The following is a 12,924-nucleotide window of genomic DNA, read 5'->3' as shown; positions in this document are numbered from 1 at the left end:
TTTAGTAAAAAACTATTACTATTCATACAGGGACACTATATAATTACATGTGCTCATGAGATCCTAAGCACGCAGCCAATGACTTTGTTTTAGCACTTCCATGCTGCTCTGCTCTTTTTCCTGAATAGGTCAACCTAGAATGTATCTAGGTTATGCAGCTTTGTGGTGCTTATGCACCTCAGAAGGCAATGTAAATTCTGATCTAGATAAGATCCACGAAGAGGACTACAGTTCAGATGTAGCACAACCTTTTGACTCTTTACTTCTCTAGCTGGAGAAAGAGTACAAAACCATTTTCTTATGTTTAGGAGAGGAATTTCTAATCTTGCACAGCGAAGCTAAGCCAGACAAGCTTCAAGGAAAAGAATAAAACAGGGCATAGTGTTGCAAGAATTAGATCGGATTTTCTGCCAATTTTTTTTTTTTTTACTTCAGTTGTGTGAGTTTTTGTAACTGCATATTATGGCAGCATTTTAAGTTACTTACAAAAGCAGCACCCACTATCACAGTTATGCAGTGGTGAAACGTATCAACTATGCATCCTTTTCCAATTTTTCAAGAAACTGCAATGAATCAGATGTTTCTAAAAGCCATTATTTTGAAGAAAAACAATGGCAAAAGAAAAATGTACCCACTGAGATGTAATAAGAGAACAGTACTATTATGCAATATAATTTTTATTAATGGGTCAATGCTATAGTTAAGGTTGTGTCAGCATTCCCAAAACACACCCTTATTTTCAGAAGTTTCTGACTTTGGTGTTAAAAATTTGCCAGAGAGAGAACTTCAATCAGTGATTTTTTAATTTTATTCAAAACTGTTTGGACATTTTTATGTTACAATAGGATAAAAATATAACTCTTGCAATTTCAGATTATTTTTGTAAATCTGTTATAACTAATCTTTCCTCGATTGCTGGTTTGCAATGTTTATTATATTCTTATGGTCAGTTCTCCACTTCTACTCAGGCTACACTTAGCAGAGGACCTAGGATTTGAGGGAAGGGACAGAAGAAAGGGTGCCTTGATATGCCTTTCAGGTCCCCTGATTCTGGGACCAATTGAGGATTAAATCTCATCTCAGGGTTTGTCTTTACTGAACAGTTAGCTCAGGTGATTGGCACATTGGTGTGCACACCCAGGTTAGCTTAGTTCAGGTCAGAGAGTTCCCACAGCAAAGTCCTAACCACACTACTGTGTCCTCATCGTTTCTACACTTGACCATATGTCTGTGGTCATATCCCATGGTTCTTGTGCTAAGACAGTCTAAGATTCTTTCCTAGTCAGTTGTGTCAATAGCAGGAGCACTTGTCTGTCCTTCAAGAGGGAACTGTGGGAAGGCATTGAAAGACTATCAGCTCTCAAATGGTTTTGCCTGTGAATTCACTGCAAAGTGTGTGGGCTCCAGCCCAAGTTAAAGTGGATGTCAGGCTCTAACCCATTCCACACAGCCATGTAAATTAGGCCAGGCTTAAAGCCCTCTAACCAGGGTCAGAGGTTTTCCCTATATGAATAGTAGCGGAAAAGGAGGTTGGGTTAAAACCTGGGTAAGAGCCCAGATTAACTGTGCAGTGAACACATATCCCTCAGTTGTGCTAGTTATACCAGTTACTTAAGAACTGTTCCATTGGCTGTGGATTTCTGATGTGCAACCCACCCTGGTCACAACCGTTTTGCCTCCTGCCACACCCCTATGCCTGTGGGGAGAGAGTGGCATAGTTGTCGAGGTTTTACACTTGCTGGGGATTCCGCTATATTAAGACAACTGCCATCAACTTTGAGATTGCAGAGTGGCATAAAGGGAATGGAACTGGGAGCTAGGATCTGTCCCATCAGATATAAAAAAATTCAACATTTTACACTAATATCTATCACCCATTCATTGAATTAAACATACGCAGACCTAATCAAGGACTTATATATAGAATTATTTTAATAAATTTTTCTTGCCACAGAGTCTCTCTTTTTTCTCCCTCTACAGAATATTGTCAGATTCCATATATTATGAGGGCATTTATTTCTGAACAATTTTTTAAAAACTGATTTCTAATGCAGCTACCGATCACTGTTTCCTTTAAAAATGTAACTGATATTTACAGTAGTACAGAGATATTGCACATGGCCAGAACCATAAAATAAAGATTCCCTCAGTATGCTCCAATACAACATATCCTGAGGATACATAATATACTAATAATCCATGGATTAACGGTTCATTAAGTATATGTGAGCACGTAAGAATATAGCGGCTCCAAAGAAGACATAAAAGTCCATTTTAGCAAACTGTAGACAATGGATCAATAAACTACATTTCTGTGTCTGTGTTGCAAAATATCAATAAACTGATTGTACAAGCTTCAACATAATTCCATTCACAGGAAATCACTAGTATAATGTCTTATAAATTTCCACCGAGAACAATTATGATTCAAGATGGAAGTAACAAAATGATTCAATTGAAGATATATATCAGTGAGAGATTATAATGGCAAATGACCAAGTCTCTTTTACTGATACTCTCATGGTTACAATGATGCTCTTGCAATCCAAAGAGATTTAAATACACACACACACACACACACAAAACTAGTAGGACAAATAACAAATGTAAGTTTTGTATTATTGTAGACGGGTCAGACTCACCCCTGCGGCGCCTCCTGCTGGTGACTCCGGGAATTAGCTCTGTCCAGCGCTGGAGCGCCCTCTGCAGGCCGGTGATCCGCCTGTCCTCTGGCCCCCGTGTCCCTCCCTAGACCCGGTGCCCTTTTACATGCGGGTGCTGCCCCCTGGCAGTAACCCCTTTCTCTCTGGGTTTCCCCTGCCCAGGGAACCCCCACCCTCTATCCCCGCTTCACCTCAGTAGTGGCTACTGCCAGTCACTGTCTAGCCCCACGTCCTGGGGCAGACTGCAGTATCAGCCTACTCATCACAGGCAAAGGGGTTTGGACCTGCTGCCTTAGCCTACCCCTGGGCTGCCCTCTGCAACCCCCAGTACCTGTTGGCCCACTGCTAGGCCACAGCCTGGGGCTTTCTAGGCTGGAGCTCCCCAGCCTTCCCCAGCCCTGCTTCACCCTAGGTACCTTATCTCAGTTCCCTGCAGCCAGGCCCTTCTACCTCTGAATGCAGAGAGAGACTGTCTTGGCTTCTAGCTTCCCTGGCCTTCTTATAAGGCCCTGTTCAGTTTGGGGCGTGGCCTCACCTGCAGCCACTCCCTCAATCAGCCCAGCCTAGAGCAGCAGCTCTCAAGCCCTGCCAGGCTGCTTTTAAACCCCTCAGGGCAGGAGCAGGGTTCCACTCTGCTACAATTAAACTATAAACTAAATGGGTTAAAAATATTCAGAGATAGATCCTAGGATGTGTTGCACCTGCTTTCCACCACAACTCTGTGTATTTTGGTCACAAAAGCTATGTAAATGGCCCAGACAGCATCAACCATGTGCAAGGCTGATGCTACAGTGGCATGCTGCTCACAGGGATTCATACACTACATGCCCTCCTTACTGTTGATATTGAGGGGAAAGGGAAGTATGATTACTGAAAACAAGTTGTAGCTAGGTCACAACTCTGCTATGCCAATCCTGAGGTAGGTGGTCAGTCTATGGCTCTTAGAGGCTCCCGTGCTTCAAAGTAGCCCTAATGCAATTCATAGCAGGGGCATATACAAAATGGCACATGGCTCACCTTTTTTGCTCTGTGCTGAATTACGTGAAGACTTCAGGATGTAGCCCTTGGAATTAAATTTGGTACCAAAAGCTCAATCTTGTAAGGTGCTGCATACCCTCAGTTCCTATTGCTCAGACCTTAAATGGCTAACTCAGTTTAAATCCTAAGACTTTGGGAAACACAGTACATTGTATGATTTTATATCACATACAGTATATGTTGTGTGGAGCTGCAAAATATTTTCAGTAAGAATTTATTAGGAATTACTTTGGTTCAGCTGTGCTCTCATCCTTCTTCTATTTGCTTTTAATGAAAAATCATTTGTGCAGTTAAAAGATTTAAAATGTTTTTGAAGTTAAAATTGTTTGAAAGTTTTTTTTAAACACTGTATAAGTTTATAGTGTTTACAAAGTTCAATATACATGAAAATATTCCAAAGGCATATATTTTTGGATAAGGGGCAAAAGGGAGGGAATATTTCTTAATGGCTGATGATTCTTTTCTTTTAAAATAAAGATACAGATATAGTCAATTTATTGATGAGGAATGAGTGTTGTTTTCACCAGTGTGAGGCAACTACAAAATCAGGCCTAACACTGCACTTCACTGTGTGCAAGTGGGTCCCTGAGCTTCAGTGCAGCTCTGTGCTGGCACAAGGACTGAAGGATCAGGGCCTAAATTATTTCATAGTGCAAGCACTACTGAGAAGTAGAACAAGGTTTTGTTTGCTTCATTTACTATTCAGGAATACAGGATCTATTATTAAAAACATTTTTTAAAGTCCAACTTTTTGCTGAATTGGTTTTTACAAGTTCAGTATATATTTAAAATAATAGTTATTAAAAACTCAGTTAAATTATTATATTAATATTCCAGACTACCAGCCACCGTCTCATAGCAATGTCCCTATTTAAAGCTGTTTATAGTTATTGGCACTATACAAACAAGATTCCAGGCCTGATTCAAAGTCCACTGAAGTTAGTGACAGTCTTTTCATTGACTTTATTGGGTTTTGACGAAGAACCTCAGTGAATAAAATCTCCTGTTTTTTTGGGGGGGATACACTGTGTATTTTGGCAGTCATTCCCAGATAATTACAGTCTGTTCAAGATCAGACTAGATAATTACAATGGACCTTCCTAGTCTAGAAATGTATGACTCTATGTGGAATACACTCATCTTGAGAATGACACTGGCATAATCATCTAGATGCCTTCACTATATTTCTTTACTCTAAAAATATATAGACTCACCTAATTTAAGGAAAATGTGGCATTGGCAAGTGTGCATAACTATTAACATAGTCACTAGCATAGTATGTAGAAAAGTACAATAATTAGACATTCAAGCTATCCTGAATTCTCATGGATGTACTGTTTATATCCTGCAAAGAAATCTTACTGTTATAAACCAGAAGGGTCTTCTGTTGTGTTGCAGCTGAAAACAATAATATATCACCACAGTAACTATGAAGATGGTGTTTTTGTTTTTCAGCTCAGTAATTGTCTGTTTAAGGAATGTGACCATCCAAGACAAATCTATATCTGCCAAGAATAGTTCTCCTATATGATGCTTTTTCTTCTAATGCATATAATCAATTTCCACTTCACTACTACGAATGATGAAATCTGTCTTCATCTTTACTGTATCCTAATCAGAACACCCTTTCATGTCTGTCAGTCCAGGCTAGGATTTAGACCCATCCTGCACGGGATGACCTTAACTAGAACAAGCTCTATTTACTAAAATCTGGCAGCTAGATAGCCTGGAAGAACTGCAGGGTCTGTCTGTATTTAGTGGCCCAAACAAATATCTAAACAATATGCATCTAGTGATCTAAACAAAATAAACTCCTTATATATAATCTATTTCATCCAAAAAGGATTAACCCCCAAACTGTTTAATAGCTAATAAAATCTCAAACATTTTACACATTAATTCAAGTGGTTTAAAACAGAAAAAAATATAGACAACAGCTACGAAGGCAGTGAAAGATGACATCTTCTTCCTCAGTGTCTTATAAAAACTGGGGGACATCATTTGTGGAATCCCCTTATTTAACTCTTCCAGAGCCACTGTGCTAAATCAGTCACCCAAAAGAAATGTTCTTTACCTGAATATCTGACCCAATTGCTGCTTCAGCAATAGCTTTTTAAAGATTTTCGTAAACAGGAAAATGCTTTCCCTTTTGCCTTTGTTTCTGGGTTTAACTCTGTAAAGAATAAAACATTATAAGAATGTTTATATATAGTAGTATGTTTTGCTTTCCTAGTAGGTTCTGGAATTCTCACTTTGTCACAGATGTCTGTAAGAGTACCAAAAAAAGACTGCTCCTATCTCCTACCCAGGATTCTTAAACACAATGCTTCTTCTAATCCTGTTTGCTCTTTCAGTATATATCGGATCTTCTGTTATATCAAGTTGCGAGATATTAGGGACCAATCATTCCTGCTCCAAGTTCATTTGCTCCAACCAATTCAGGGAACCTGATGAGTCTAACATTCTAGCCAAGTTGATTCTCCACTCTGTTTCAGGTTTTATTTGCTGTCTTTCATGATGGCTGTGTGACAATTAACTCACACCCCTTTTCATGTTTTAATCAGAGATTTCTGCTTTTTTTCTTACTGGCATTAAACAGCTCTCTGTTATTTGTGTTACCAGTGAATCAGATTCTGTATCTAAAATATCAACTATGATATGGACACTGCCAAAGTTTACTTTTCTAGTAGTGTATTTCAAAGGAAATGCTGTACCCCATCTCTCCCACTTCTAGGGCTGAGACATGTTGCTCTCCAGATGAAGATAAAAGAGTCTGTTGTCTTTTTACTTGGTGATTTTGGATGTAAAATGTCTTTTGGACTGCTGCCGCACCACCCTTTTTGTTTTTGCTAGACATTCTTTTTTTATAATGCTTTACTCAAATTATAAACTAAAACATTTATACTTATGCAGAGTTAAAAGTCTGGGTTTCAGAAGTGTTTTGAGAAAAGGTTGGGATTTTTTAGGGATGAAGGGGAAGGAAAAGCACCATTGTTTAATATAATTCATCTTGCTCATCCCTAATTAGCTGTAATTTCTGAACATGTAAGATAACTACCAAATTGGTATTTTTTCCTTTCTTAAACCATTCAGTACATTCAAGTGTTGTCTTGCTGGTATAGTTCTTATGACATAATTGGCCCAAATTTTGCTAACCAAGATCTCTAAATTCCCACTCACCTGAATGGAACATGAAGGAATTTAGGCCCAGATCCACATTAATACTTAGGTGCCTAAATGTGGTGTTTAGGCACCTAAGCCCCACCTTTAGCTGAGATTGAGCTCAACAAATCCGCATTTGGCTGCTGCCAAATCATGTAGGTTCCTAAACTGACTCAGAGCCTCAATTTTAGGGTAAAAGTTTCTAAGCATCTATGTTTCTGCCTCTGTATGCATGCTGCTGCCTCACTCTAGGTATCCAGATGCCTATCTCCTGCCTAAGGCCCAGAAGGTGAGAGAGTGAGACTGACTTTGTAGCCTTGTGGTTAGGACACCCACCTGGGAGACTGGAGACTCAAAGATCCTGTCCCCTGATCCAATGATTCTTGAAAGGCAGAACAGCTGCAACAAGAGAGACTGAAGGAGCTCCATCACATCAGACTATCCCATACTTCAGCGGATAGAGCACTTCAGGGCCGGCTTTAGGCCAATTCAACCAATTCCCCTGAATCAGGCCCCACCCCTAAGAGGGCCCCGTGCCCAAGCCCCAGTACGGCGTATCGGCAAGAGCCGGTGCGCCATACTGGGGTGGCCCGGCTTCCCCAGGGGGCAATTTAAAGGGCCTGGGGCTCCCAGCAGGGGCTGGAGCCCCAGACCCTTTAAATTGCCACCAGAGCCCCACTGCTGGAGCCCTGGGTTAAGGTTGCAGGGCTCTGGGGGCTCCCATTGCTTCTACCGCCCCAGCCCTTTAAATAGCCACCAGAGCCCCACTGCTTCCACAGGGCTCCCGTGGCTATTTAAAGGGCTGGGACAGTAGAAGCAAGGGAGCCCCGGGCCCTTTAAATAGCCCCCGAGCCCCGGGCTGCTGCTACTACCCTGGTGGGGGAGGGCAGAGGAGGGGGCACTCACCGTACAGGGCGGGCTGTACCCCCTGTACCTGCACTCCCTGCCTGCACCCAGCCCCTGCTGCACTCCCTGCCCTGCCTGCACCAGCTCCTGTCTGCAGCCAGCCCTGCACCCCCTGCCCGCAGCTAGCCCCTGCTGCACTCCCTACCCACACCAGCCCCGCACCCCCTGCCTTGCCTGCACCAGCTCCTGTCTGCAGCCAGCCCTGCACCCCCTGCCCACAGCCAGCCCGTCTCCAGCCAGCCCTGAATCCCCTGCCCTGCCTCCAGCCCCGCACCAGCCTGTCTCCAGCCAGCCCCGCACCCCCTGCCCACAGCCAGCCCATCTCCAGCCATCCCCTGCCGCACCCCCTGTCCTGCCCGCACCAGCCCCGCACCCCGTCCTGCTCGCACCAGCCCCGCACCTCCTGTCCTGTCTCCAGCCAACCCCTGCCACACCCCCTGCCTGAAGCCAGCCACTCACGCACTCCTCTGTCTCCAGCCCTGCCAACCCATGCCACACACCCCTTTGGCCCTCCCTGAAGCCAGACAGCCCACCCCACACACCCGTCTCCAGCCAGCCCTGCACCCCTTGCCCTGCCTGCAACCAGACCCTACCTCCAGTCAGCTCCTGCCCTGCCTCCAGCCAGCCCCATGTCCACTGCTGCCCTGCAGTTCCCAGGGCAGTAACCCTGCACATCTGCTTCAATGAGGGAGGCAGGGAGCAGCTGGGACCCACACATGTGCACACCCTAGGGTGACCAGATAGCAAGTATGAAAAATTGGGACAGGGGGTGGGAGGTAATAGGATCCTATATAAGAAAAAGACCCCAAAATTGGGAGTGTCCCTATAAAATCGGGACATCTGGTCACCCTAGCACACCCCCAGGGAGTGGCGTGGACCCACACATGTAAAACAAAGCTCATTTCTAGTTCAGGCCCATCTTCTTAAAAAAAGAACTTTAGGTAGGGTTAACATACATCCTTATTTTCCCAGACATGTCAGGCTTTTTGGCTCTTAAATCGCCATCCGGGAGGAAAATACGGATGTATGGAAACCCTATCGGTACAAAAAAAACATACTGTGGCACATCCCTTAAATCAGAACTTTTTATAGGGAAACAGTTGCTAAGAAATGAAAAGCTTTTTTTTTTTACTTTTTTTTTTTTTTTAAGTCATCCCTGCCGGGGCCCCACCAAAAATGTTTGAATTGGGCCCCGCATTTCCTAAAGCTGGCCCTGGGTGGAAAACCTAGGTTCAATTCTGCCTGAGGGGGAGAAAGGATTTGAACAAATGCCTCCCACCTCTTTTGTCCCTCTCAGGCAGAACTGAACCTGTGTTTCTTATCTCCTAGGTAAGCGCTCTAAAGACTGAGCTAAAAGTTCAGCATCACCACCACCTCCTCTGGCAATATTGTGTGGAATGAAACAGATGTCTAACTCATTCTCACAAGAAATGACATAGGCCCCTAAGCCTCCTGACTCCAGGAGAGGGTTTTCAGGCTGTGAACTGCAAGCAGAGATAAGCACTTCCTTGCAGTCTGAACATAGACGCCTAACTCCATGAAAAGGTTGGGCCTTAAGATACACCCCAGTCATCAGCATCTCCTATTGGCTAACTTAGATATTTCCCTATCAAGTGTGCTGACTTTTGTAGATCACACTTTCAAGGCCCTATCGCTCCTCATTCAAAGTACAGGGAGTCTCAGCATCTAAGTGACATTTTGTGGATTACATTGTTGTTCCTGTGATTTTCTACGCAACTAAAAGTTAGGTATTGCAACTACAAGTACCTTTGAGGATCCAGGCCTTAGTACCTTACAATGAGGTGCTTAATTTTAGTACCCAGACTACATATTTATTTGACTTATCCTTAGCAGCTCAGGGTCTTCTGACAGGTACTTACATACCTCTGACTGAATTTTACCTATTTCCCAGAGGAAACAGATACTATCTTGTAAGTAATTTTAAAGTATTTCACAAGCGGTTGAGAGACCTGGAACTTAACATAAATGTGAAAATCTGTTACTAACCAAGACTTTTCACTGGAAGGTTTTGCAAATGAAAACTTTCCCTGCTGTTGTATAGCTTTTGAATCTTAGTAAGTACTGAAGTCCTTCCTTGTTTTGAGCTATGATTTCTCTATACTTCATACATCTAAAAGAAAACAAACATATAAAATAGCAAATAAACAGACTATGGCATACTCAGAAGTGCATATACCTTTATGAAAAGTCAAAAACACAAATGAAGGCATACACAGAAAAAAAAAACCTCATGAAAAAATGCAGTTACTGCATGCATATTTAGAACATATTTTGATTAGGTTTGCACAAAAGCAGCTAGACTATTACTAAAAAACATGTATAATAATTATTTTTGACAACTGAATTCAAACAAATCACCACGCCAAAATTTATCTTGTCATCACTGCTTCAATTAAAAGTACCAAATCTTTTATGGGAAAAGGGCTGCAGTTATCTTATAGTCAAAGGCCTAATTTGAAAATGTCTCCTCTGCTACTATGGATAAATTGCTAAGCAATAACCTTTTTCATTTGTTTAATGCCAGATGTATAAGATAAATATATTATTGTGCTGTACAGGATCATTAGATTAATCATATCCAGACTCCATTTAATTAGTTCACCTTATTGACAGCACATTTAATTGTGAGATGCAGACTACCATGCAACATATCTGTAGTCTTTTCCAGTGGCATATGCAACAATTCCTCTCCAGTAATTTGCTATTTTAAATTATTCCACTCTAGGAACCGCTACTATATTATCAAATTTACAGCTGCTATTAATTTTTACATGATTTTTCTGTTTTATTGTCTGGTATCCTATTGATGCTTGCAGTTTCTTACAATTCCCAGTGATTATTCACAGTTTGCACAAAGTGGTAATTTTTAAGGAAATGTAAAAATTAATATTATCCTTTTGTAAAAAGACTGTTTCCCACTCAGTGTAATTGTGGAATGCCCAGGTCTGAACGTTTGTTAGTGTAGATTCCAAGGAAAGTGACTGAGTCTAAATAAAATTCACAGGTACTTTAGTTACTACAAAACTATTTATCATCTGGCTATAACGGAAGGAGGACAGGAAATACTGGATGTGCTTTAATTAGTCTGCAACTTTATTATTAACTGTTTGGGAGTACCTGGCATATAAAAGTATACAGTGCAGATAACTCCACGATCATTTAAAAATCTACCCAGGGGGCTTCCTCAGCATCCCCCTTTCCATCCTGTTTCCCAGCCAACTCACTGCTGGGACCTGAGCACCACCACCCTTGCATGAGGATTAAAGGTGGGCTATAAAGGAGGGGGGAGTTGACTCCCTGCTGGGCCAGTCATATAAGCCACAAACCCTCATTTCCATTTCTTTAACAAACAACTCTAAATCCTTTACCAAGCTATTTATCTGATCACTGTATCCCTTCCCTATGGAGTACCTTCACTGGACAGCCGCCACAAGGAGGTGCCAGCAATTAGCTTGGCTGCCTCCCCCCACACCTAGCTGGGTTCCCAGACATCTCCTAATGCCCCCTTTAATATCGACAAAACATGTCAGCCCCAAGTCTGACAGGTGAACCCCATTCTCCCTGAATAATTATGGTGCCCCTTATGCTATGTTGGGATGTGAAATTACTAACATGCTATGACTCCCATAAATTTGGCCACCTCCCTATTCACACACCTCCCAGCCTTGTCGACCCGAGGGGGCTTCACAGCTCCCAGTCACACCCTGCACTGCAGCATGTCCTACCAATTTTTACTCCTGGGAAATGTTCCAAGGTCTGCCCCAAGCTCCTCTTAGCATTAAGACTACCCCTTTACATGTTCCCAGATCATTTTCCCTAGGGGCACCACAATTATTTCTGCTGCCCACTCACGGGCTCCCATAGTATAAAGAAGAGGCATCAGCTGGTCCCATAACATGCCCCTCCTTCCTCGCCAGCTCAGAACTGCTTCATCACTGAGCCCCACCTGCAAACCCTCAGACAACCTGGGATCCCACCTGTGGGCTCAGTAAGCAATACTGTGTCTGCAGAACCACACCACTGCCTGCCTGGCCTGTCTTCCTGCCTCTGGAATGAAAACACAACAGAAAATTAACACTGATTTCCCACCTCGGCTCTCACATACATTCTGATTGCTTCTGAATGCCAAGGCCCAATTGCCTGAATTGCTCTAGCCCCCATACTCAGCTTAGCTACTGCTGTCTCTTCCCCAATCCTGAATGGGTGGGAACTAAATTCTTGGGTTGGGAGCCACAACCTGTAACAAACTGGTATGTGAGGGCCCTCCTGTCACAGTGCATAAAGAGGGGCCCGTACCTTCCCAGTCTTATCGCCACATATGCCCTCAAAGCCTCCACAGGGCTCACCACCCTGCTTGTAAGATTATGGATTCATCCTGGCCTCCTTGATCTGTATTTGACTTCTGCGAGTTTAATATAACCGTTTGCCCCTCCCAGTGTCTCTCTCTCCTTCCAAGGCCCTTCCAGAAGAATCCCTATAGGACCCAGGTACTAACTCGTTGAGCCTAAAAGCTCTAAAACATACTAGTCCAGAAATGCTACCCTGAACACCACCACCTCCTGTCCACAGCAACGTACGTTCTCCAGGATCAATACAGATCCCTAAGCATATCAACTATGATGGGACATGTATCCTCCCTGGCTCCAGTGGATTGTGACCACCCCGCTAGAAACCTTCAAACTAAGAAACTGCTGCAAGGATCTGGGTAAATCTTCAGTCTACTGACAAACATAAGGGTTGATAACTGACACCATCTCCGGTGGCCTAAGACTGGCATTCTTAACTATGGAGCACATGTTCCTCTGTAATGGGCCACATAGAGGCCACATAGGTGACTGGGCTTCTAGATCTGAAATTGCACAAACTTATTAAAACTTCTCTCATAGTGCCGCAACACTTGCAGAGTCACCAACCTCTGCGCTAACGCTGCTACACTGACATTGATCATACGCCAAGGTTACATAGTGCTAGCAGCATCCACTAAGATTCCTTGCTGGCTCCTGGTGCCACCTCCCAAAATCTGTCCATCTGCAAATGAATCAATGCGTCTGCTATGCTCTTATCAACCTCAAGCACATCCTTGGAAGAGGAACAGATATTAAGGCTGAAACACTATCCCTTACCAACCTCATGA

At 43.1% G+C, this 12,924-nt stretch overlaps 1 protein-coding gene across 5 annotated transcripts in view; it reads right to left on the bottom strand.

The window, feature by feature from the left end:
* Positions 1 to 12,924, bottom strand: part of RNF180 (ring finger protein 180) — a 115,812-nt gene that overhangs the window by 61,684 nt on the left and 41,204 nt on the right. The window lies entirely within an intron of this gene.

The sequence above is a fragment of the Mauremys mutica genome, chromosome 6, assembly GCF_020497125.1.
Source record: "Mauremys mutica isolate MM-2020 ecotype Southern chromosome 6, ASM2049712v1, whole genome shotgun sequence".
NCBI lineage: Eukaryota > Metazoa > Chordata > Testudines > Geoemydidae > Mauremys > Mauremys mutica.
This window is presented reverse-complemented; position numbering and strand designations above follow the sequence as displayed.